This window comes from Geotrypetes seraphini, chromosome 3 (assembly GCF_902459505.1).
Source record: "Geotrypetes seraphini chromosome 3, aGeoSer1.1, whole genome shotgun sequence".
NCBI lineage: Eukaryota > Metazoa > Chordata > Amphibia > Gymnophiona > Dermophiidae > Geotrypetes > Geotrypetes seraphini.
In genome coordinates this window covers 302550791-302577829 of record NC_047086.1, presented here as the reverse complement: position 1 = coordinate 302577829, position 27039 = coordinate 302550791, and the positions used below count along the sequence as shown (strand labels likewise).

General features: G+C 40.8%; 1 long non-coding RNA gene across 1 annotated transcript in view; it reads left to right on the top strand.

Annotated features, from left to right (window-relative positions):
- Positions 1 to 18862: 18862 nt before the first annotated feature.
- The window catches only part of LOC117356648, a 65850-nt gene continuing 57673 nt past the window's right edge, over positions 18863 to 27039 (top strand). The window contains exon 1 of the long non-coding RNA XR_004538688.1: positions 18863 to 18916. This is a non-coding gene — a long non-coding RNA (uncharacterized LOC117356648). The remainder of the gene's footprint in view (positions 18917 to 27039) is intronic.

Below are 27039 nucleotides of genomic sequence, written 5' to 3'. Positions count from 1 at the left end.
TATATTGCTTGGCTATTTTGCATTGGCTATTTTGCATTGTTACTGACAGGTCTGCTGTTTTGGTTTTTTTTTTCATTTTTTTTTTTTATAACACAGATATCTGCCCAATAAAAAAAAAGAAAAGCCCTCCTCAACAACCCACGACAAAGCCCCCTTCCTCCCTCCCTAAACAAAAAAAAAAAATGGCAGAAGGGATGCCCACTCCCTCCTGCCAACAGAGGACACCCCCCTCGTCCCCCCTCTCCTCCCTCAGCCTCCTCCTCCCTGTTACCTTTAGTCAGGAGCAGGAGGAGTCCCTCCTGCTCTTCCGCCGGTCGCCGTCATCTGCAATGCAGGCCTTAGGTCCCCTTCCCAGTGCATCATCTGATGCACGGGGAGGGCCTAAGGTCCTGATTAACTCAAATGCCTTAAGCCTATCCCCTTGGATGGGGTCTTATGCATATGAGCCAATCAGGGACTCCCTTAGGCTCCCTCTGTATCCAAGATACAAGGGGGAGGAGCCTTAGCCATAGCTTTAGCCTTAGGCGGCCTTAGCCTTAGGTGGCACTAAACTTGATTATATAAAGTGTGCCTTACTTTTTATAGAAACACACTTAGCTCCACACTAGTCAGTGCCTAATTTTTAGATACTATTTATAGAATCGTACCATTAGTGACACTTCTATAAGGGCACCCCGGTGCCAAAATTTTGTCTTAGAATACTAATACATTGGGCATTGGAATGCCAAAGAGGACTCCCTAGTGCCAAAGCAGATGCAGAGTGATGTCTTAATAACTGATGCTCATGACAGTGCATTGTTCTCCACAGAAAATGGAGACCTGCATTATACCAAGGGTAAGATTTTTTATTTATTTATTTATGAAGTAGAAATCTTACAGCAGAGCTATTTCAATGAATGCTAAATGGAGAGCAGCTTCTCAAAGTTGGGCACTTTCTGGTAAAAGGAATGAGATGAAGTGTTTCATGGTCAGGTTACAATGAAAGAAAAAGAGAGTGGCATCAGTTTGGGGAATCTTCCTAAAAGTAAGAGATACAAAAATCCAAGATGGAGGGAGGTACAGAGCAAACTGAGGATGTGAAATAAAATGATGGCCAGACCTTGGAACTGGATAAGAAGAGATATTTTTTTTATAAAGGATGATGATTTTGCAGTTCTATTATGATCTGCAGTTGGTAGTAAAGTTTTGAGTTTTCTAGAAAAGAAAAAAAAATATTGGGCTATCAGACTGCAAGAGTCAGATACTTGAATGTTAAAATCCCCCCAAACCAGGGGTGCTGGACTATCTAAAGAGCAGGTGGAAAAGAGGTCACAAAGATATTGGAGTGATGTAGCAGTAAAAGGAGGTAGTTGAAATACAAATACAAAAGAGCATGAGAAGGGTTTACAATCCCTCAAGACAAGGGGAAAGAAAGGCTTTATAGGAGTGAACCTGAACTATATTGAAGGAAAAAAAAAAAAAAAACAACAACCAGCCAGTCCACCATCTCTTTTGCAGTAACTGTGTGAGTAGATAAATTTATAGCCAAGTGGACAAGCTTGATGAAGGTAGTGTAAATCAGACTCAGAGAGCCAAGTTTCTGTAATTCAGAGCATATCCAATTTATAATCAGTAATGTAAGCAGAAATAAGATGTGTTTTTCTATGTATTGACCTAGCATTCATCAAACCAACTGTAAGAGCAGATTGTGCTAGTTGATTACTAGAGTCTCTGTACAAGGGATATGAATAAGGAAATTAGATCTTAAGGCAAAATGAGATAAATTGGCTACAGAATAGACAGGGTGCCTTCTCCACAGCGCTGGGATTCTAGGGGCCATGACTTGAATGGAGGAAAGGTACAAAAACAAGCAATGGAGAGGAGCACATGTCAACTCCATTCTAAAGGGATAAGGTTATTGGTAGGGTTACCATATAGCTCCAGAGAAAAGGAGAGCAAATTGAGACATCCAGGTTTTATTTTCTTTGAAAGCAATAGAATTAAGGAGGACTTATAGAAAGCAATGGAAGTAAAACCCAGATGTCTCAATCCATCCTTCTTTATTCTGGAGCCATATGGTAACCCTAGTTATTGATGATCCCAGGATTACTTGAAGCATAGGAGAAGGGTGGTTTCAGTTTTTGGACCTTATTGGTAGAATTTCTTGCTAGATGAAAAAAGATTTTACAAACTCTTTGGAAGTTATTCATCTTTTGAAAACATTTGGGTCAATAGTCAGCTGTTGTGATCAGAGAGTTTAAAAAACAACCACAGAGACTAAAAAAACAACAATGGATACTCAGTGTCAGTATTCAGATTTCAACCATCAAAGAAGCAGAAATCTGTTATCAGATGGATAGTTTACTAATCATGCATATCACTTACAATAATAGAGACAAGTAGATTATAGGTAGTCTGATTAAAGAAACTCATTGGCAAGACTATCCATGGTCACCAGGGCACTCCCGGGCTTAACTCTCAAAGGTTATTAAAACTATAAAAGTGTTTTCAGAGCACCCTGGATGTTTTTTGTAGGAAGGTTTAGCACAGGCAGAGAGAGAAAGAGGACCCACAAGTCAATAATCAATGCCGGGTCCATTAGGAAGTTGAAAACAGGATTGGTCTGTGATCCACAAAATCATCCCCGGAGGGAACAGCTTGGTAAGAGGTTTCACCCTAAAGATTGATTCTCTAGCTCATCCAATAGAGATGCAAGGCAACTATTTTTCTTCAATTTGGTGTTGGGGTGGTGCTTAGGGGAGGAGTCAAGTGCAGTATAAGAAGCAGCATTGAAAGTCCAGGTCAAAGTTCACAGTTACAAACTTAGCTGGCTTTTTAGGCAGATCTATCTAGCTGCTAGCTTTAGCTGACCAGCCACATATTGGCAGTGACCAGCTATGTCGCTCGAAATAGCCGGCCCCTGGCCATTCCAGAAATGGGATATTAAGCAGCTATCTCCCATTGAATATCAGTAGATAACTGGCTATGTACTATTTGACCGGCTAGGCACTCCCTGCTAGCCAAATAGTGCTGAATATCGGCCAAATTGAACTTTTTGAACTTTATTGGATATTGCTGTTTTGAACTGAATCCTGGGATGAGGAAGGGCTGATTGGGTTGAAGCCCTCTGGTAATCTTGTGAGGCAAGGACCTAATCAGAAATCTCTGAATGAACAAGATGGACAGGTTTACAGATACTCAGCCCACACCATCAGATGAGCAGTGAAAAGTTCATGAATACTTGGCCCACACCATTGGGTGGGTGGTGATAGGCACACAGACACTTGGGTACACATACCACAGGTGGGTGGAGCAACACAACAGGGTTGAGGCAAGAAAAAAGAAAGCATCGTGCCTTGCATATTCTAACCTCACATGTGACATTGCAGAAAGCACCAGATAATGTTCCTGAAATGACTAAAGAAATTGAGAAGTCACACATGAAGTAATTAAGACATCTAAATAAAGTGGTATACTGCCACATGAAGCCCTGTGCAACAGGACCATAATCTTAGACCGTAAACCAGACAGGAAGCCAATGATAATGAAAAAGTAACTGTGTGACATGATCAGGTCTGCATGCATTATAGAGGGGCCTGAAGAGATAGGAGCTATTTAGTAGTTGTTTGGGCAGCTCCTGTATAGGCTAAGTTACAGTAGTCAAGCTTAGAGATTACCAATACATGAAGTAAGCTGTGCAGGGCAGATTCATCAAAGTAACTGCCAATGGAGCACAGCTGTCTAAAAGTTCTTTGTAACAGAATAAACCATGCTTCAAAATAGAGTTGAAGAACAAATCCCATATACTTAAGAATCAATTACAACACTAGGAGAACCAAATATGGGTACCAAAAAAGAGCATGAAGGACGACTTGAAATCCAAGATGCTACTGTCTTGCACGATTAAGTACATTGATGACATGTATGCAACCAGGCCGCTATTGCGTTAATACACTACTATACTTGGGTAAGGTATAGATTATTGGTATCTGTGTAAGAAACCAGAAGGATGCCACCTGCATAATAAAAAGCACTCATACCTGATTCCTGCATGATAGTAGTCAATAGGCTGAAAGATGTGGTATACTACAATATAACTGATAGAAAGAAGAGACAAAGGAGACTATGGAATGTGAGAAAGAATGGCATTGCAGGAAGGATGTTAACCAGCGTTGTCCAATGTTGGTCCTCAAGGGCCGCAATCCTATTGGGCTTTCAGGATTTCCCCAATTAATTTGCTTGAGATTTATTTGCACGCACTGCTTCCATTGTATGCAAATAGATCTCATGCATATTCATTTGGGAAATCCTGGCTAGGGCTGAGGTTAGACATCCCCTGATGTAAATCATTGTAAAAATTAGTCTTGGAGTCCAGTTTGAATCAATCTATCTAACAAGAGCTGGTGGTTCAACAGACTGAACATGGCAGACAGGTCTAAAGATGTTGCCAGGACCATTCAGTCATTGTTGAGCATACTGTAGACCCCATCGAGAGTTTTGGTACTGTGGCCCAATCTATAGCTTGACTGGTGAAATTTGATGATGGTTGTGTGTGGGACATGGGCTAGCAGATGATGGAAATTATTTTCCTAGCAAGATTTAATAAGGAAGGACAAGTTAGACACTAGCTTATAGTTAAAAAGGATGGAGGAGTCAAGTTAATTTGTCTTCAAAATAGCACAAACAATTGCTTGCATCCATGAGGTAGGAACAGTCTCTGAAAGGATGCCATGATTGACACTAATAGGAGCAGACCATGGATAGGAACTCTGAACTAACAAGAAGCAATGGGATCTAAAGGACATGAAAAGTATAAGGACCTTTGCTAAGAAAACTGTTGTGGTTGGTTTAAAGAGGAACCAAATATTAAAGGTGTAAATATGGGGTTGTGCCAGAGTTACCACCATAAGAGGATTGGACAGTCTCAGGGTCAAAAATAGAAGGAGACAGTTTTGGATGTAATGATAAAGTAGAGAAGTCCAAGGGAGGAAAGTAAGCAAATAAGATGGAAAATTGAAAGCAGGAATATTGGTTGAGATCCTTAGCATTAGGTACAGATAAGGCCGAGACAGTCTTATTACAAGAAAAAAAGTCTTAACTATTTTGTGTTTCAGTTGTCATTTATCAAAGTATGGTAATGGAAAATGACAAAAGAACAAGACACTAAGAAACATTGGAAAAGGAAATGGCACTACACATGGAAAACTGTGCACATGTATTTGAAACTTCCATCTGTACATACTGTATTTCTCCTCCCAACTCTGCCTCGGAAACATTACTCTTTACAATGTAAAGAGCTAATGAAAATATGTAGCTTTATTTAACTGTCCTGTGCAGTCCAACCAAGAAGAGAATGATGTGGATATGGTTCAATCAATGATCTGAAACAATGTCAAAATATAGAATTTCATTTCTGCAAACTGGCACTTAGGGGGAAATTCTATAACCAGTGCCTAAACTTAAGCATCAGTAGACATCCTGCCAGTGCCTAAGTAATTGAAAAATGTCATCAGAAACGGCAGTGTTAGAGCACCTATTGATGCCTAAATAAAATGTGGCTGAAATGGCCACTAGAATCTCAGCTGCTTTAGGCTGTGGAACGCCAAAGTAGGTGTGGCCAATGCTGGAAGTGGCGTTAGGTTACCCAGCCGCAATTTACACCAAGATAGTTAGGTAAAATGTAGGCCTGGAAAACCCTGGCCTACATTTCAGCTGCCGATCTTGACTGAATAGGCACGATTCTGTAACCGTCACCCTCAAATGACTGACGGGGCGGCGGCCGACTTGGGTGCTGGTTACAGAATCTGTCCTTTAACAAAATAAGATAATACTCTTTTCAGCTACAGTGGCAAAATGAAGCTCGGAAATTAGGAAGTTGGTTGGCTGGGTTGAGAACTTTTCAGCATCCTCTATACAGCACTTGTGTACGTCTTTCAATGCCTATATAAATGATAAATAGTAGTAGTAGCATCTAGCTATTTAACTCCTTAGATAGCAAGCTGATTCCTTAGAAAGTGTCCATTCTTTTTACATCTTGGGTACTTTCTTACAAATGTAAGACCAGTATAATTTGGAAAAGGGCCTACTTAGCTCACAGTTAAAATAATTAACGTACATTTACAAATATTGGGACCCTTTAATAAAGTCACGGTAAGAACTAATGTGTGCTTACCACAGCAAAAAAATGGCGTACTTCTGGGTACACTGTGGTGTCATGCACTAATTAGAAAATGAGGCCACATTACCTATGCACTAAAAATTAAAATTTATTGGAGCCAGGTCTGGGGATGGAGAGTAGGTGTGTTCTTTGCTAATCAGTTAGTGTATGGGTATTGCCATTCACTAACTGATTAGCACAGGTTTAGCATGAGAGTCTCTACCACCTACAAAATAGTTGGCCATAGGAGGTCATGCATTAATGGACATATTCTAATGAGAAAAATTAGTGCATGGCCATTAATATTAAAAATAGAAATATCAGCCATTTTACCACAATGGTAAAAATGGTCTCACTGGAAGGGAATAAGAACATAAGAATAGCCTCACAGGGTCAGACCAATGGTCTATCAAGCCCAGTAGCCCGTTCCCATGGTGGCCAATCCAGGTCATCAGTACCTGGTCAATACCCAAGGTGTAGCAATATTCCATGCTATTGATACAGGGCAAACAGTCTGTCTTTCTCAATAACAGACTATGAACTTTTCCAAACCATAAAACCAGCTACGGCTACGCTATCCGCTCTTACCACATCCTCTGGCAATGTGTTCCAGAGCTTAACTATTCTATGAGTGAAAAAAAATTTTCTCCAGTAACTTCATCGAGTGTTCCCTGATCTTTGTAATTTTTGACAGAGTGAAAAATCGATTCACTTGTACCTGTTTTACTCCACTCAGGATTTTGTAGACTTCAGTCAGATCTCCCCTCAGCCGTCTCTTTTCCAAGCTGAAGAGCCCTAGCCGTTTTAGTATTTCCTCACACGAGAGGAATTCCATCCCCTTTACCATCTTGGTCATAAGAACATAAGAATTGCCGCTGTTGGGTCAGACCACTGGTCCATTGTGCCCAGCAGTCCGCTCACGCGACAGCCTTTGATCAAAGACCAGCGCCCTAACTGCGTACGTTCTGGTTCAGCAGGAACTTGTCTAACTTTGTCTTTAATCCCTTGAGGATGTTTTCCCCTACAACAGACTCCGGAAGAGCGTTCCAGTTTTCTACCACTCTCTGAGTGAAGAAGAACTTTCTTACATTCTTACGGAATCTATCCCCTTTCAATTTTAGAGAGTGCCCTCTCATTCTCCGTGCCTTGGAGAGGATGAACCTGTCCTTATCTACTAAGTCTATTCCCTTCAGTACCTTGAATGTTTCGATCAAGTCCCCTCTCAATCTCGAGGGAGAAAAGGCCCAATTTCTCTAATCTTTCACTGTACGGTAACTCCTCCAGCCCCTTAATCATCTTAGTCACTCTTTTCTGAACCCTTTCGAGTAGTACTGTGTCCTTCTTCATGTACGGTGACCAGTGCTGGACACAGTACTCCAGGTGAGGGCGCACCATGGCCCAGTACAGTGGCATGATAACCTTCTCCGATCTGTTCGTATTCCCCTTCATTATCATTCCTAACATTCTGTTCACCCTTTTTGCCACCGCCGTACATTGCTTGGACGGCTTCATCGACTTGTCGATCATAACTTCCAAGTCTCTTTCCTGGGAGATCTCTCCAAGTACTTCCCCGGACATCCTGTATTTGTGTATGAGAGTTTTGTTACCTATATGCATCACTTTACACTTATCTATGTTGAACCTCATCTGCCATGTTGATGCCCATTCCTCAAGCCTGATTATGTCACGTTGCAGATCTTCGGACTGGAGGAAGGTCACGAGTGGTGTAGCGCAGGGCTCGGTGCTCGGGCCGCTGCTTTTTAATATATTCATAAATGATCTAGAAACAGGAACAAAGTGTGAGATAATAAAATTTGCAGACGACACCAAACTATTTAATGGAGTTCGGACGAAGGAGGAATGCGAAGAATTGCAAAGGGACTTGGACAAACTAGGGGAATGGGCTGAGAGATGGCAGATGAAGTTCAATGTTGAGAAGTGTAAAGTATTGCATGTGGGAAACAGAAACCCGAGGTACAATTATACGATGGGAGGGATGTTATTGACTGAGAGTACCCAAGAAAGGGACTTGGGGGTAATGGTGGACATGACAATGAAGCCGACGGCACAGTGCGTTGCGGCCGCTAAGAGAGCGAATAGAATGCTAGGTATAATCAAGAAGGGTATTACAACCAGAACAAAAGAAGTTATCCTGCCGCTGTACCGGGCAATGGTGCGTCCACATCTTGAATACTGCGTCCAGTATTGGTGACCGTACCTTAAGAAGGATATGGCGTTACTCGAGAGAGTTCAGAGGAGTGCAACACGACTGATTAAGGGGATGGAAAGCCTTTCATACGCTGAGAGATTAGAGAACCTGGGTCTCTTTTCCCTGGAGAAGAGGATACTTAGAGGGGATATGATAGAGACTTACAAGATCATGAAGGGCATAGAGAGAGTAGAGAGGGACAGATTCTTCAAACTTTCAGAAAATAAAAAAACAAGAGGGCATTCGGAAAAGTTGAAAGGGGACAGATTCAAAACGAATGCTAGGAATTTCTTCTTTACCCAACGTGTGGTGGACACCTGGAATGCGCTTCCAGAGGACGTTATAGGGCAGAGTACAGTTTTGGGGTTTAAGAAAGGATTGGACAAGTTCCTGCTGGAAAAGGGGATAGAAGGGTATAGATAGAGGTTTACTACACAGGTCCTGGACCTGTTGGGCCGCCGCGTGAGCGGACTGCTGGGCGCGATGGACCTCAGGTCTGACCCAGCAGAGGCATTTCTTATATTCTTATGTTCGCAATCCCCCTGTGTCTTCACTACTCTGAATAACTTTGTATCTTCCGCAAATTTATTCACCTCACTCGTCATACCAATGTCTAAATCATTTATAAAGATGTTGAAGATCACGGGTCCAAGCACCGAGCCCTGCGGCACCCCATTGGTGATGCTCTTCCAGTCCGAGTATTGTCTATTTACCCCTACTCTCTGTTTCCTATGATCCAGCCAGTTTTTAATCCACGTGAGTATTTTACTCTCGATTCCATGGCTCGCAATTTTCCAAAGTAGTCGTTCATGCGGAACCTTGTCAAATGCCTTCTGAAAATCCAGATCTACAATGTCGACCGGGTCGCCCTTGTCTATCTGTCTGTTTACTCCCTCAAAGAAGTGCAGCAAGTTCGTCAAACATTATCTGCCTTTGCTAAAACCGTGCTGACTGGTCCTCATCAGCCCGTGTCCATCAAGGAGATCAATGATGCGGTCCTTTATCAGCGACTCTACCATCTTTCCTGGTACCGAGGTCAGACTCACTGGTCTGTAGTTTCCCGGATCTCCCCTTGAACCTTTCTTGAAGATCGGCGTAACATTTGCTACCTTCCAGTCTTCCGGAATCTTTCCCGATTTGATCTACAGATTGGCTATTAGTTGAAGCAGTTCAGGTATGGTCCCTTTCAGTTCCTTGATGACCCTCGGATGGATGCCATCTGGTCCCAGGGATTTATCGCTCTTAAGCCTATTAATTTGCCCACACACTTCCTGTAGACTGACCGTCAATCCTGTTAGCTTTTCGTCTTCATTTCCAGCATATAGCCTGATAGGTTCTGGTATGCTGTGTATATCTTCTTCAATAATACAGACACAAAAAATGTGTTCAGTTTGTTGGCGATTGCTTTGTCCTTCTTTAGCGCTCCCTTTATTCCATGGTCATGCAACGGTCCCACTGCTTCCTTCGCGGGTCGTTTCCCCTTAATATATCAAAAGAACAACTTGAAGTTCTTTGCCTCCTTGGCTATTTTTTCCTCGTTGTCTCTTTTGGCCCCTTTTACCGCCTTATGGCACCTGCATTGATGTTGTTTGTGCTTGTTCCAGTTTTCATCCATTTTCGACCTTTTCCATTCCTTAAATTAAGATTTCTTGTCTCTTATTGCTTCCTTCAACTCTACAGTGAGCCACGCCGGTTCTTGGTTCTTTTTCCTCTTGGATCCCTTGTTGATATGCGGTATATATTGATTTTGGACCTCAGTGACTGTGTCCTTAAAAAGGGACCAAGCTTGCTCTAGCGTTTTTACAGTGCTCATCCTCTTCTTAATCTTTCTCCCTACCATAAGTCTCATCCCTTCATAATTCCCTTTTCGGAAATTCAGTGCCATGGCTGTATTTTTGAATTGATGTTTCTCTCCTGCATCCAGATTGAAGCGGATCATATTGTGATCGATGTTTCCCAGTGTCCCTTCTACTTCTACATCTTGTGCCGGTCCTCGTAGACCATTTAAAATTAAATCTAGAATTGCATTTCCTCTAGTGTTTTCCTTGACAAGTTGTTCCAGGAAGCAATCACCTACAGCATCCAAGAACTTGGTCTCTCTAATGCAGCCAGAGGTGCCTAGGTTCCAGTCTATTCCTGGATAGTTGAAGTCACCCATGATAACTGCGTTGCCTCTCTTGCTGTTGCTTTTATCTCATCTGTCATTTCTCCGTCAATTTCTTCGGACTGCTCCGGGGGTTGGTAGTAGATGCCGATCTTCATTTCCAGGCCATTTGTTTCTGGAATTTTGACCCATAGAGACTCTACCTTATCCGTCAGTTGTGGGGTGTAATCTCCAGTAGATTTAATTCGCTCTTTGACGTATATGGCAATGCCCCCACCTTTTTGAACCATTCTGTCTCTGCGGTATAGTTTATATCCGGGTAGCACAGTGTCCCAGACATTTTTCTCAGTCCACCATGTTTCTGTGACGCCTATGATGTCAACGTTATCTCTTTGTGCCATAGCTTCTAATTCACCCATCTTATTTCTAAGGCTCCTTGCGTTCATGTACATACACTTGAGTTTGCGGCCTGTTCCTTTCTTGCATTTCCTTCCCTCGTGTGCCTTTTCGATTTGTCTTGCCTATGATCTGGTGAGTCTTTCCCTCTATCTTCTTGCACAGTATCCTCCGGGTATACTGGTTCCCGAACCATTGACTCTCTCTCTTGGTCGACTATCGGCTTTCCCCTTCTTCCTAGTTTAAAAACTTCTCAACCTCTCTCTTGATGTTGTTTGCAAGTAGCCTCGTTTCATCTCTGCTGAGGTGGAATCTGTCCTTCCTGTATAGCTTGCTCTTCCCCCAGAATGTTGTTCAGTTGCGCAGGAAGTGGAATCCTTCTTCCTCACACCAGCGCCGCATCCACACGTTGACTGCTTGCAGCTCCATCTGCCTCTTTTCATTAGCCCTGGGTACCGGCAGGATCTCCGAGAATTCTAACCTCTGCGTTCTAGTCTTCAGCTTCCTTACCAGCATTCAGAACTGGTCCTTCAGTACTTCCCTGTTGTAGTTCCTGTTGCTCACGTTGTTCATCCCCACATGGATCACCACCGTCATATCTTCTTCTTCCACACTGTCGATCCTGTCGATGCGGCTCACTATATCTTCTACCTTGGCACCCGGTAGGCAGATCACCAGCCAATCTAGTCTTCCTTCTGCTATGTGGCTGTCGACTTGTCTGATGATGGAGTCCCCCACAATGATTGCTGTCCTCTCTATCTTCTCTTGATTCTCCAACCGCAGGTCCGTGTCCCTGGTGCATGTCCATCTCTCTTGACGCAGGCCGGTATCCTTCGTTCTTGCTGCTGTATCACCCATTTCTTGGTGGTGGTTGTCCGTCGGGTGGTCCACACTCTCTGTAGGTGTCTTTCAGCAGTTCCACTGTTGCTAGTGATTTTCCACAGCCTCCCTGTATGCCTCCTCTATGATCTTCTCCAGCTCTCGGACTTCTTCCTCTATGGTGTCTTCTGTCTTGTTCTCTGCTTCCCCTGTCTTGACGTTCTCTGCATCTCTGTCTCCCTCCTCCACTGCTTGAAGTGCCTCCAGTTCCAATATTCTACCCTCCAGGAGTTTAACTTGTCTCTTCAGGCTCTCCAGTTCTCTGCATCGAGCACATACGTAAGACTGCCTCCCAGAGGGGAGGTAGTCATACATATGGCAGACGGTGCAGAAAACTGGGTAGCTCAACATCTTGCTTCTGCCTGCTGCTTCCATTGCTGCCTGCTTGCCGTCTGCTGTGGTTGTCCTCTGTGCCTGCTGTGTCCTCTGTGCCTGCCTGATGTGGCTGTTCTTAGCACCTGCTGTCCTCTGTGTCTACCTGGCTGTGTGTCCACTGTGCCTGCTGTGTCTTCCTTTAGTGGTATGTGGTTGTGTGTCCTCTGTACCTGCTGTGTCTGCCTGGTTGTGTGCCCTCTGCACCTGCTGTGATCTCCTTCTGCTCTCCTTTAGTGGGGTGTGGTTGATTGACCTGTGTACCTGATGCGTCTGCCTGGTTGTATGCCCTCTATGCCTGCTGTGGTCTCTGTCCTCTGTACCTGCTGGGTCTGCCTGGTTATGTGCCCTCTGTGTCTGTTGTGGTCTCTTTCAGCTCTGCTTTAGCGGTGGCTCGTCCCTTCTCAAGGCCCTTCGCAAAGGCAATCTCGTAAGGTGCGCGCCTTTGATGTTCACCGAATGGCTGAGCACCATTGGCCCTTTCCCTTTTAAGGCGGAGTTTTGGTGGTCAATATAGGGGGGGGGCGGATCTAACTCTCACCGATTCCCCTCTTGGTCTCCAGCCTCTGCTTCTCTCTCTTGCTCTTTTTTCTGTTTTTTCCCTCTTTGGCTTCTCTCTCCCTCTGCCTCTCTCTGCAACTGCTTTTCTCCTGCTCTCTCCTGCTCAGATCAACTCTGCTCTGTTGGCCTCTTCCCTTTATCTATATCTTTCTTGAGATAAGGAGACTAGAATTGAACACAATATTCCAGATGAGGTCGCACCATGGAGCAATACAGGGGCATTATAACATTCTTAGTCTTGGTAACCATCCCTTTTAAAATAATTCCTAGCATCCTATTTGCTTTTTTAGCCGCCGCTGCACATTGAGTGGAAGATTTCATCGTATTGTCTACGATGACACCCAGATCCTTTTCTTGGGTGCTAATCCCCAAGGTGGACCCGGTAACTGTGACTCAGGTTATTCTTCCCAATGTACATCACTTTGCATTTGTTCACATTAAATTTCATCTGCCATTTCATCTTCCAATTTCCTAAGATTTGCCTGCAATTTTTCACAATCCGCATGCGAAAAAAGATAACTCAATACCTGAGTTATCTTTTTTCAATAAGGTTCTCTATATTTAAGCACCACTGAGGAAAGAGTGTTTTCGGAAACACGGACCGTGTCGGGTCCTGTGCTCCATATATGAGAACCATTATTTGGATTGCTACATTGTATTTTCTCCAATAAAGACTTTGAACCTTGTACATCGTATATGCAGTTTTTTTCTTGTTTTCACCATTTTGATTTCTCACATGCTGCCACATGAAATCAGCTGCCCATGATCTGCTCCGCTCTACTGATATTGCTGCAATTTAACACACCCGGCCGCTTCCAACAAACTTAGGCAGCCTTCAAATTACAGCCAACAGCTGTTTATTACAACTGATACAGGTAAAAAATTTATAATAGCATTGTATCCAAGCAGAGCTCTGGAGCTAGGCAGCCATTAGGCATGCTGACATCACTTCCTCCCCTTTGATGATATTGCTTCCTCCTATTTACTGCAACCAGCAGCAGGGCCACCATCAGAAATTTCTGGGCCCCTTACTGAGCAATCCTATTGGGCCCCCCACGCACCCCTTCCCCCCCGACCCCCCCTTCTTCCATGGGCCGAATACACACATACTTTTCTGCTAATGCTCCACCTAAGCCAGTCCCTTAAAATTTTCTCACGTCCATTGGGTGATTTGGCATAGAGGAGATATTCATAAAAAGAATGTCCGTCAAGATCTTTACTCATAGACTGTGCCATTTGCTTTAAATCATCTTCCATCATTAATCCAAATTGCACAATTCTTTCTCTGTCTTTGTCCTGAATGACATCTGGCCACATTGCTGGATCCTTCCAGTCAACAAATTTATGAGCAGGCGCGGAGAACGCATTTTAAACAAATGTAGTTTATCCTTGTACTCCTTATGTAATTTTAATCATCTATGGATATGTTTGTATGTTTATTGTTCAAATGGTTTTATTTATTTCCCCAAATTTATTTTTGTTATACGCATTGAAAATATTTGATATTGCGTTTAAATCAAAATCTCAATAAACTTGAAACGAGTGCCCGTGAGATTGTGGAAGGGTTAAATACTCAAAACTTAGAAGAATAACAATTTACTTAAAGTTTTTGCTACGCCAGCTTTCTGGTATTTTTACAAACAGTGGCGTACGTAGCATATGTAACACCCGGGGCCCATCATTTTTTTGGCACCCCCCCATCTGTAAGAAAAACATGATTTTTAGTAACAAACCACACGTCACACATGAGTACCTAGGAAAAGGCAGCATCTTACATATTGCAGTGAGCAGTACATCAATACACCCATTGTAAAACTAAACAAGCCAGACCAGCACAGATCAATCCTACACCATCAATCCTAACAGAAAACCATGTCTTTTGAACAAACAGAACACAGAAAACACCTTCGCCTAGTATGGAATATGTCACCACAAACTAACCCCTCACCCTTTTACAAAACTGTAGTGTGGATTTTAGCCACAGTGGTAACAGCCCTGACGCTCATAGAATTCTGAGCATCATAGCTGCTACCACCACGGCTGGCGCTAAAAAACGCTCCACAGTTTTGTAAAAGGGGGGATAAAATAGAAATACACAGTTTCAACGCTCTAGCTCAGAGGTGCCCAAACTTTTTGAGCTTGTGAGCTACTTTAAAATGACCAAGTCAAAATGATCTACCAACAATAAAATTAAAAAACACAAAGCACACTATACGCTGAGAAAATGTTAATTATCATTCCTATTCTGGGTTTTTTTCAAAGAGGTCAAGGCAGATGACTCTATGCATTGTCACCTCAGTAACAACCATACAAAAATAGACAAATATACCCCCCATCCTTTTTATTAAACCACAATAGCAGTTTTTAGCACAGGGAGCTGCGCTGAATGCCCAGCGCTGCTCTTGACGCTCATAGGCTCCCTGCGCTAAAAACCACTATTGTGGTTTAGTAAAAGGGGACCATATTGTAAAATATAGACAGCAGATATAAATTCAGAACTGTGCATAGTAAGTGAAGGGAAGTTTTCATCTCTGGGAATTTACCCAGTTAACTATTAAGTTATTTGGGCAAATTCCTTTGAAAACTGTGGTAATACTGCCTCCACTTTGCTAAATTTAAAATAAAATCATTTTTCCTACCTTTGGTGATTTCATGAGTCTCTAGTTGCACTTTCTTCTTCTGACTGTGCATCCAATCTTTCTTCCCTTCTTTCAGCCTCCTCCACACCTCATTCCCTCCCCCAACTTTTTCTTTCTCTCTTCATGCCCCCTTTCTTTTTTTCTGTTTCTCTTCTTTCCTTCTGTCTCCCTGCTTGCCCCCTTTCTTTCTTTCTCCCTGCCGTTCCCCAAGCCACTGCCACTGCCGCTGCCATCGGGGAACAGGACCCATCAATGGATAACAGGCCCCAAAGCTGATGCCGACGCGACGCATGCTCTCCCTGCTTCGGGCCGACCAGCATTCCTCTCCCCGACGTCAATTCTGCCGTCGGAGAGGAAGTTCCGCCCAGCCAGGCAGCGATTGGCTGGCCCGAACTTCCTCTCCAACTGCAGAATTGACGTCGGGGAGAGGAAGACTGATCAGCCCGATAGATCACCAAGGCAAAGTGAGTCCTGGGTGATCGACTCACTTTGCCTTGGCGAGCTACTGGCGCCCCTGCCTTAGAACACTGCCTAGGACCCTGGGGGAGCCCGGGCCCCCTGTCAGCTCTGGGCCCCTGAATGCAGGACCGGTATAGTACTGCCCTGATGGCGGCCCTGACCAGCAGCATTGTCCATGCATTGCTGCTGTACTGGCCTCTCCCTTCCTGCACATGTTCAGTTTTCATACATGTAAAAGGGGTGGGGGGTGGAGCATAGCAGCAACACATGGACAGTGCCACCAACTGTAGAGAATAGGAGAAACTGGAAGAGTTTGGGGATTTTCCTGCTAGCCATAACAAAGGTGACAGAATTTTGGATGTGCGTGAGCCCAAACTGGGTGGACCTGGGCCCATTCAAGGCAACACCTCTGCCCTACCCAAACTTTAATCCATTCAGCTATGTGTATATTTGGGCATTTACCCCCCCCCCATTCTAAAAAAAGTCACCTGATGTTAGGTACCAATTGTACACAAACTTGCAGAATGCTAGCATATAAGTTCTAGATGTGTACTCTGCAGTATTCTATAACTTTAATGTGTGGCAGCCTTAACATAGAAATGCAAGGGAATATTACAGGGGGAGGAGCATTGGTAGATGATGGGTATAACTCTCACACAGGTAATATACATGTGTAACTCACATGAATATGTATGTAAGTACCATATATAGACACACACATTTACACCTGCTATTGACATTGCATAAGTGGGCGTGTCCTAAATATAGGCACATAACCACCAACTTACACTAGTATTCTATAATGGAAATAATGCACCCAACTGCCATTATTGAGTAGGCTAGCAACCCAAATAGAGTGAGCACCTAAACTGTCGCATCCAGTTATAATACAGAACTGTCCAGACTTAAAGGCATATGGGGATAGACTTAAAGATCTCAAGATGTATACTTTGGAGGAAAGGCGGGAGAAGGGAGAGATGATAGAGATGTTTAAAAATCTATGTAACATAAATGTGTATGAGTCGAGTCTCTTTTTTCTTAAAGGAAGCTCTAGAATGAGCGGGCATATGATTAAGTTAAGAGGTGATAAGCTCAGGAATAATCTAAGGAAATTCTTTTTTACAGAAAGGGTGGTAAATGCATGGAACAATCTCCTGGAAGAGGTGGTGGAGATAGAGACTGTGTCTGATTTCATGTGGGGAGGAAGAGATAATGGCTACTGTGGATGGGCAGACTAGATGGGCCATTTGGCCTTTATCTGCCATCGTGTTTCTCTGTTTCTAGGTAACTACTGAAGTGCCTCATTTTTAGCGTAACTCACAACAGACAGAGGGACCAAACATCACATCTACTCAAAATGATCTATGAGAATCTTCAGATAGGTTTCATTCAAAAAAGAATTTACTGTTCTAAAAAGTTTTATTGAGTTTTATAGTTATAGAATACAAAGCCAACAATATGGGTGTTCCAAGGAACACAGAATAACATGATCCATTCATGTGAGCTTCGGATCATACCCAGTTCATTACCAGTCCTCTAGTATTTCATTGATAATTATCTCATATTGCTTACTCATATAAAATTAAAATATTTTTCTTCCATTTTTAGTAATTTCAATATTCTCAGTCCACAGAAAAAAGTATAACATGCATTTGCAATAGAATACAAAGCCACACGTCTTAAAGGTGAATCACTGTATTTCAGAACAGCCTCCAACATAGTACTTTGGTTCGCCTCTTCTGGCTGTATCAGGGAAGCAAGTTTTAATGCACGATACAGTTTCATTCAACGCAGCTCTCTTCAGAGCCATTTTTTTAGCGTGGCACCCATGTTAACTGTCAGCGTACATTTACTGACACATTAATAGCTAACACAGATTAGTAAATAAGGCCCAAAGTGTGTGTCATACTAGCATTCTAAGCAATGTTTCATGGCAATTGTGAAAGGTGATAAACAATTTAAAACAGGACTGAATCAAATAATTTCTGGCAATGTACCAGTTCATGCATCTCAGGTTGCCAAAATATACTTGAAAAGCTTCTGCAAGTTGCATATGGAGTTTATCAAAGCAGCAATGTCTTTCTTATCTTTCTTTTTTTTGTTGTTGTTTATTTTTTAATGAAATTCCTTTCTATTTCTTTAGGTATGGCTCCCCTTGGACATGCAGGGCATATTTTCTCCTTGAGTTAGGACAGCTTATGACAAATAATGATTAGGAATCAATAGGCGGGAGGGAAATATTGGGTGAGAGGCTGAATGAATCTCAGAGATAAATTATTGACCGCAGGCCTGGCCCTCTCTCCATTCTCTTATACGTTTGTATTCCATCTCACTAACAACCTGAAAGAAAATCAAATATTTTGTTTGGGGGCTTCACTAATATCAGCAACTTTTACTATCTTAATGGCATTTTTATTGATCTCTGCTTTAATGGGTGCTGTATATATTTGATGTTGGTCATTTAAAGTAGATGTGAGTAATAGACTTTCCCACAGAGGATCATAAAGCAGCCCCTTGTCTGGCAAGCAGGGGAAGCAAATAGAAGACAGCATTTAATCTACTGTTCTGCCGCAGTTATCAGAGGCTGGAAAGAAAAAAAAAAAAAAAAAACACCTTAAAATGTAAAGATTGGCTTTTTTCCTTGCTGACTCTCAAACACACTGGTCATCAGCAAACTAACAACAAAAGGCCATTGGCGGAATGACCTTGGCTGTGGCATCACGCACTAGAGGAAAGAAATGAAGCCATTAGACTGGAGCACGAGAACGGGTTATAAATCAAGCCATTTCCAATAAGCTGCCGTAATGGTCATCCATCATTGCCAGCCACAGCGCACAGCAGACCATGGAGACACTGGAGCTGCTAAAGCTGAGACATAAACAATAATAATCCAGGCTTGATGTTTCAGCCCTTCAGGAAATTTAGGAACATTTGCTTTTCTTTTGTTTGTCAGAGGTGATATTTAAAGAGTAAGATGTAATAAATAGAGTATAGTTGACATATGAGCAGTTTACAAGCATTGGAAACTGAGTGTGATTTAATGTGTGTTCGGGTGTGTATGTGTGTGGGGGGGGGAGGGGGAAGGAACTTACTTCATCCACCGAAATATTCATGGCTTCTCTGGAAAGGAATAATATCAGCATGATAATTTAACCTTTCAGGTAAATTAGGAATGTTTTCTTTTCTCATTCTGTGAAACTGGTAGTGATTTTATTCACACATTTTAATAGCTTACAACTAACTCTAAGCGATGTCTTAAATTTTTTTTTTTAGGAAAGTGATTAAAATCTGTAATTAGGTAACATATGGGTAACTGGAATTAGATATGCATGAACTGTACATTATAATAATGTTTTGTTGATCATTTCTAGCAGAACAGTGCAGCAGATGATGGAATTATTGCAAATATCACATGAGTAAAATGATAGTAAAGCTAACGTTTCTTTAACAGGCTTCCAAAATAAGTCCCATTGTTAATAGAAGAAAATATTATTTTGATGTACTCAGTCTCTATGATACATCTTTTATCACACCAGAATCTACCCTATAACCTTCCTCTCTCTCTGTGACCGGGGAAAAAAAACCCAACCCTCATGTCCTGATTTCATTAAACTGAAATACGACAGCATTCCTGTTTTCCAACCTCTTTGTTTACTATATAAAGTGGTAGCTGATTGCAAAGAATATTTTAAACCATAAATACAAACAGAGGGGGATGGAGATCTGTCTGGTTTTATTATCCGTGAAAGGTAATACTGGCATTCATTATGATGTCATTTGAAACCACTTGATAACAATAATATACTTCACGCAAATAAAGTATATTGCCCAGACACACCAGCTACTGAATATTCCAGAAATAGAGCAAATAAATAATATTATTCCAGCTACCACATTTTGTAGGCTCCATTTCTCATGTTTATGATACTGACAGATTGAAAGTTGTTTTATTTAAATGTATATGACTTTAGATAGATAAAGTAGAAAAATGCAATGGTAAATCTTTTTCTAATATAAAATAAAAAATGAGAAAAACATATCTACATGGTAAGTTTTAGGGGAATTTTTAGTGTAATTTATTTGTATGGAAATCATACTTTTAGGCAGAAACACATGTGTTACCCATATTCAGGGTGTTCCAGCTCAACTTTATTTTTGTGACAAACATGCAACCTATAAAAATAAATCCAAAAACATGATTAATTATATTTCCAACACAAGGCATGGTGATATGATAGAAGGTATATATTTTCTGTTAAAGCTGATTAAAACTGGTCGCACTGTTGTACTGCAACTTGCAAGGTTCTAACTTACAGACACCGTCATATGTATTTGTAATATAAACATAGAGATTTGAGGTTCAGAGACATATGAGGGGGTGCTGAAAAATTCTCAGTCCAACCAATCAACTTCCTAAATTCTGAGCATTATTATGCCACTGTAACTGAAAAGAGTTGTTATCGTATTTCATTAAGTGCCAATTTGCAGAAACAAAGTTCTATGTTTTGACTTTGTTTCAGATCATTGAATGAACCATATCCACATCATTCTCCTTTTGGTTGGGATGAGAACTTTTCATCACCCCCTTGTACACAAGAATTATCATACTACTTAAAGTACCTTCATTTTTGACTTACAAACTAGTGCTTTGACATATTAATTTTCAGTGAGTCCAAAGTGCTTCAAAGCTTGTAGATACTTACAAACTAGTGCTTTGACATATTAATTTTCAGTGAGTCCAAAGTGCTTCAAAGCTTGTAGATACTTTGCAAAAGCCAAGTATTGGGGGGGGGGGGAGGGAGCAGTAGAAATAGCACAATCCCTAGTTTTCTATATCTCTCCCCCCCTTTTCCCAAGAGCCCTGGTATTGCAAGTGCTTAATCTAGCTGTTTCTCCCCTCTTTACTCAGTGCTGACCTAGATACTCCATCCACTAGTAGTTTCTAATGGCTTTGGTTCACCTCTTCCTTTTCGGTATCTATAGGCGTTGCCTTCTCTCTCTAAAATACCTTGAGTGAGTTCTTCTTTCATCAATATAATAACTCCAACCAGCTCCTTCTTCTTTTGGAAGCTGACTGAAAACTATTCTTTGTAAGACCTCATCTAGGAATTTCAATTTCATTGGGGGGGGGAGGGGAATCTACCATAGCTATATATTTATGTTTATTAGTATTTATATACCGCTCTTTGAGGTCCTTTTACTAAGGCACGCTAACCGATTTAGCGCATGCTAAAGATTAGCATGCACTAAATGCTAAGGTGCCAATAGAATATAACGGGAGCGTTAGCATTTAGTGCACATTAATCTTTAGCATGCGCTAAATTGATTAGTGCATGCTCAGTTGGTTAGCGTGCCTTAGTAAAAGGACCCCTTTGTTACAACGTCAGTGCAGTGTACATCAGTTTAAAAGAAAAGAACGCCAATATTTTAGTACAGGTATAGATAAAGAGAGAGAGAGAAAGAAAAAAAAATGATCATTTGATTGCTATATGATCCAATGCCCAAATAAAAATTAAAAACCATATAAATATATATAAAATCAAAACTAAGAAGAAAATGTCAGTCCAAATAAATATGTTTTTAAGGAAGCTCAAAATTTGGAATAGGTAGGCTCACAGCAGTGTGGTTCCATCCCTATGTCTAGTGTTCCTGGAAATAAGATGCTTTGGAGCATGCCGCAGTGTGCCTTTGGCTGTGTGGTAAGCAAGGCAAGTAAGCAGAACAATGCACATGCTCTGATTACATACAAGTGACACTGCGCCTGCACATTAACAAGGATTCTTTTTAAAATGGGCTGCATTTGTATAATACCACAAAAAATCCAGCAAGGAACAAACCCACGTAGGCAAAGTGGAAGAGAAAAAGAGTGGGGGATGGGGCAATGGACTCTCCAGCAAACAAGCAGAGCCAATAGGGTAATGTAGCAAGGGACATGGCCCTATTGGCTCTGCTTGCTTGCTGGGGAGTCCATTGTCTCATCCCATTCCTTTTGAATTTCTTATAAGACATTATATGGATTGATATCTACTTACCTTGTGGATCATTTTAACTTTATGGACAGAAAGCCAACCTTGCTTCAATTTCATTTTCAATAGTAAAGGACTGTATTTATAAGTGGGTTTTTTTCAATAGAATATTAGCTTACCAAGCCGGCATCTGGGGAAAGTATTTTAGTAACTTGATATCTAATTTTTGTTCATACCAAACTTTTAGAAGAATGTTCAAAACTCATCTCTTTGCCAAATTTTATAAATTAGCATTCCCGTAATTTAAATATGTAATTCCTTGTGCATGTACAGTACTTGCATTTGTTAACCACATCGAACTGAGAGGTTTTGCGGTATATAAATGGTTTGTTATGTTATAGGATTGGATTGGATCGGTTTATTTATAATCTGCCTTTTACAAGATGAAGTACATCAATATATTCATAAATATACACATATGACATTTCAATCATGTATCCCACCACCAGATCCCTGGCTAATAGAGTTCCCATAGAAGATGACCAGGTCGGTTATGTTGGAGGGGGCAATGCCTCCCTAATCACACCTAAAATCTACCTTTTGCTGTCATTGTCTGTGTTTTTATGATCTCTGCTAAATCCCAAAATGAAGAGGTGGAAAACCGACTAATTACTACAAAACCTGCCCTTAACCCTTTATTTGGCATTGCTGCTCAGAAGCAACATGTTTTCTATAGCTCTTATGGGAGATCTACATCTCCAAATGCCTGTTACTTGACACACATATAATACTAGTATTGTACTATGTTCATACTAAATCCTACTTATTTGCACACATAATACCTGTATCGTGTTCTATGTTCATCTTAGATTTACATATAACCTGATAATTCTAGTTATTTGTACTTTGTTTATCATATCATCAGCAATTCTGGTTATCACTGCTGTGCTCACCCTATTGTGCTCCTAGTAAGGACTATCCTGTTATCTCCTCTGTTACATTATTAGTTTAAGTAATCTGTGAAGAGGATGGTCTTTATCCTGTTCTTGAACTTTCCGGTGTCCTTTTCTAGTTTTAATTCCTTTTGAAGAAAGTTCCACCATCTTGGAGCCATCACTGAGAACATTCTTGTCCTGATGCTTTTGTAATTGATGTATCTGAAACAGGATATTTTCAGCAACTCATGATAATAATAATAATAATAAACTTTATTTTTGTATACCGCCATACCAATGAGTTCTAGGCAGTTTACATCAAGAAAAGCTGGACAATCAGCAAATCTTCTAAATGCACCAAATGGCATATCATAAATACAATACTAAAACAATTAAGTTATGAATTTATCAAACAAGTAGGTTTTCAGTGTTTTTCTAAAAGCATGGTAAGATTGAGCTTGATGAATTAACATACTCCACCAGGTGTTCATTTTACTAGCCTGGAATGCTAAAGTTTGATCAAAAAATCTTGTATAACGATGGAAATGCAAACCAGTAAGATTTGTGTGTATTCACGTTTAAGAACATATGAATTGCTGCTGCTTCTGCTGCTGCTGGGTTAGACCAGTGGTTCATCGTGCCCAGCAGTCCGCTCACGTGGAGGCCCCCAGGTCAAAGACCAGTGCTCTAAAATGAGTCCATCCTTACCTGCGTATGTTCCAGTTTAGCAGGAACTTGTCCAACTTTGTCTTGAATCCCTGGAAGAGTGTTTTCCCCTATAACAGACTCCGGAAGAGCATTCCAGTTTTCTACCACTCTCTGGGTGAATAACTTCCTTACGTTTGTACGGAATCTATCCCCTTTCAACTTTAGAGTCAAGATAAGCTGGAGCTAAACTGAATAATACTTTAAAGCAGATGCAACCAAATTTGAATAAAACTCTTGCATCAAACAGTAACCAGTGAAGCTGTCTATAATAATAACTAACATGATCATGTTTTTTCAGACTGAAGACCAAACAAACCGCTGAGTTTTGTGTTATTCTTAATCTGTTAAGAATTTTTTAATGAGATCCCAAATAAATTATGTTACAATAGTCCAAGACAAATAGGACTAAAGACTGAACCAATAGCCTAAATGACTCTAAATCAAAATATTTCTTAATTGTGCGCAATTTCCAAAGGACAGAAAAACATTTCTTTATCATTAAATCTGTCTGAACTTCTAACACAACATCCAATATTTTAATAGTATTAGATATCGGGAAATTATGTCCATTAAGTTGAAGTACATTTTCATTAATATTATCATTTGGACAAGCTAAAACAAACTTTGCTTTTTTGGGGTTAAGTTTGAGCTTAAAATTAATAGTCCATTTCTCTATTTGTGCCAGAATTACTAAAATCTGATGTTTTATATCTGCTGTAAATGACATCATTTACAGCAGATATAGTAATATCATCGGCATAGATGTAAAATTTAACCTTCAGATTTTGCAATAAATTATTCAATGCAACTAGGTAAATGTTAAACAAAGCTGGTGATAATGAAGAACCTTGTGGAACCCCACAAGGATTACTCCAAGAAACAGAATATTTACCAGCACTGTATACCTTATAAGATCTATTTTTAAACAAACAACAACCCTGAAACCATTTACTAACATTCCCTGAAATACCAATTGAGTCCAGATAGCCCAACAGAATCTCGTGGTCAACCAGATCAAATGCACTGCTCAAATCCAGCTGAAGTATTAATGCACTGGATCCCATTCTGAACAGCCCATGAAGATGGAGGATGGACCTCTGGTCTGCCCCAGCGGAGGCAACTTCTTATGTTCTTATGATCCATCAATGAAGCGATTACAGTTTCAGTACTAAATCCTGAGCGAAATCCAGATTGGGACATTTGATGAATATCAAATTTTTCCAAGTATTTTACCAATTCTAAGTTAACTAATTCTTCTAATAACTTTGTAAATAGCAGAATACTGGCAACAGGTCTATAATTAGAATCACTTTAGAATCTTTAGGGTTTTTTATAAATCGGTGTTACTAGAATATGACCTATCTCCTTTTGAAACAAACCCTCTCTCAAAGAAAAAGTGATCCATTTAAAAAGATCTGCTTTAAAGGTAAAAGAAGCATTCTTCAGAATGTTAGGTGGACAGTTATCCAGTCGACAGTTAGATTTTGTATATCTACTAAATAGTTTACAAAAAAGTGTCCAATCAGGAGCAGTAAAATGTTTCCAACTCTTGTCAGCCCTTACTCCATCATCTGGTCGTAACATATTCAGGATCATTGTCTATTACTTGGCTAAAATTTGATCTCAAGTTAATGATTTTATTCCTAAAAAACTTGGCAAGAACCTCAGAAGATGGTGGAATTTCAATCTTTGGACGCTTTTTGATTCAATATCAAACAAATTATTAACCAATTTAAATAGTTCTTTACTATTAATATTTGTCCTCCTGATTTTAAAAGCATAAAATTTAGTTTGTTTCTCCTTTTAATTAAATTCTTATAAATTTTCAACTTTAGTTGCCAATTTAATTTGTCTTCTATTTTATACGATTTCAACCAACTTTTTTCTACTTTCCTTAATTTTCTCTTAAACTCTAGTAATTCCTTATCATACCAAGCATTTGAAACTCTATAGTTCTTTGTATATATCTTTATAGGTGCAATTGTATCTAAAATTTTTCCATTCAGTTAAAAAGTTTTCTTCAGTTTCAGATCTAGTTTTTAATTCATAATGTGACCAAAATTCCACTTGATTTACCATTTCTCTACTAACAATATTCATTTTCTGTTTCCAGTTTTTAAAATTCCCTATTTTACTTGGGTTTTTTTCTGCCAGCTCAGTTCAAAATTACAGAGCCGGTGATCATACCAAATAGAGTCTACCCATATTGCCCACTGGAATCAACTTACTTGTCATGGCAATATCGCAGACAAGGTTTGCATGATTAGTTGTCCCTTTGTACTGACATGCTACTCCTCAAAGCAAGATGTTGAATTTCTCAGAAATTTTAGGTCTCATTTTTGAAAACAAAAAACATCCAAAAAGTGGCATAATGGGCAGATAGACATTTTTCTCGCCAAACCCTTCCAATTCATTATTTTAAAACTCATTTTCTAGATAGATTTCTATGATGATTGAATGCAGTGCATCTGAATCTGAATTGGGGAGGGGGGGGCTTATAATGTGGATGTTTTTCTGCAATAATCCAGCATTTTAGAAAACATCCAGGGCATAATTTAGATGTTTGGGCTAGACCTGTTTTAACAACAAATAAGTGCCAAAAAGGTGTCCAAAGTCAACAGAGAGCCACTAGATGGATGAAAGCAAGGCACCTCCATCCCCCCCCCCCCCCACACACACACACACTGGTCACTAACTCCTCTCCCCTCCCCCTCCCCAAGATGTGAATAAAACAGTACATACCTGCCGGTATGATAGCTTCAGATGTTATAGCCATTCCTAGTAGAGGCACAAGCAGGTTCCTGGAGTAGCCTAGTAGGCAGTGTAGCCAACGATAGAGATGGGGACTCAGGCCCATACCCCACTCTAACTACTACACTTATGGTGAACTATGGTGAACTCAAATCCCACTGTACATACATATTCTTCCTAGCCTCCCCCAATGAAAAAATCAAAGACTCCACAATCCAAGTGAAAGGTTTGGTCTTCCCCCTCGAACAAACATTAAAAATACTGGGAGTCACTCTAGACAAACATCTATCCCTAGAAAATCACACCGATCTTACTGTCAAGAAATGCTTCTCGGTGCTCTGGAAACTGCGCACCATAAAAAAATACTTTGACGACTCCTCTTTCCACCTTCTGGTACAGTCCTCCGTTCTCAGCGTACTAGACTATTGCAATGTCATTTATTTGAGCTCCACAAAGAAAACCCTTAGGAGACTAAAATTGATCCAGAACACTGCTGTCCGCCTCATATTCGGCCTGAACAAATGGGACCACATCACGCCTTTCTACCACCAACTGCATTGGCTCCCTTTCGAATCCAGAGTCCTATTCAAATTCGCCTGCTTCTGCTACAAAACAGTTTTTGGCCTATTACCTAGATACCTCAATCACCATTTCACTCTGAATCTCACCAACAAGAAATCCCGCAGAATCCAGCTGTTTGTCTTCCCATCCCTAAAATTATGTCATTTCAAAAGATTTCAAGACAAAACCTTTGCTTACCAGGCGGCCAAGCTGAACCCTTGGCTTGTCCAAATGATACTCGAGGCCCCCTCTTACCTTAGTTTCAGAAAACTTCTCAAAACGCACCTCTTCCGCGAACAGGTCTTTTAATCCCCCTTGCCCCCTGCTTCTCCCCTTTCCTAAAACGCACCTTCTCCGCAAACA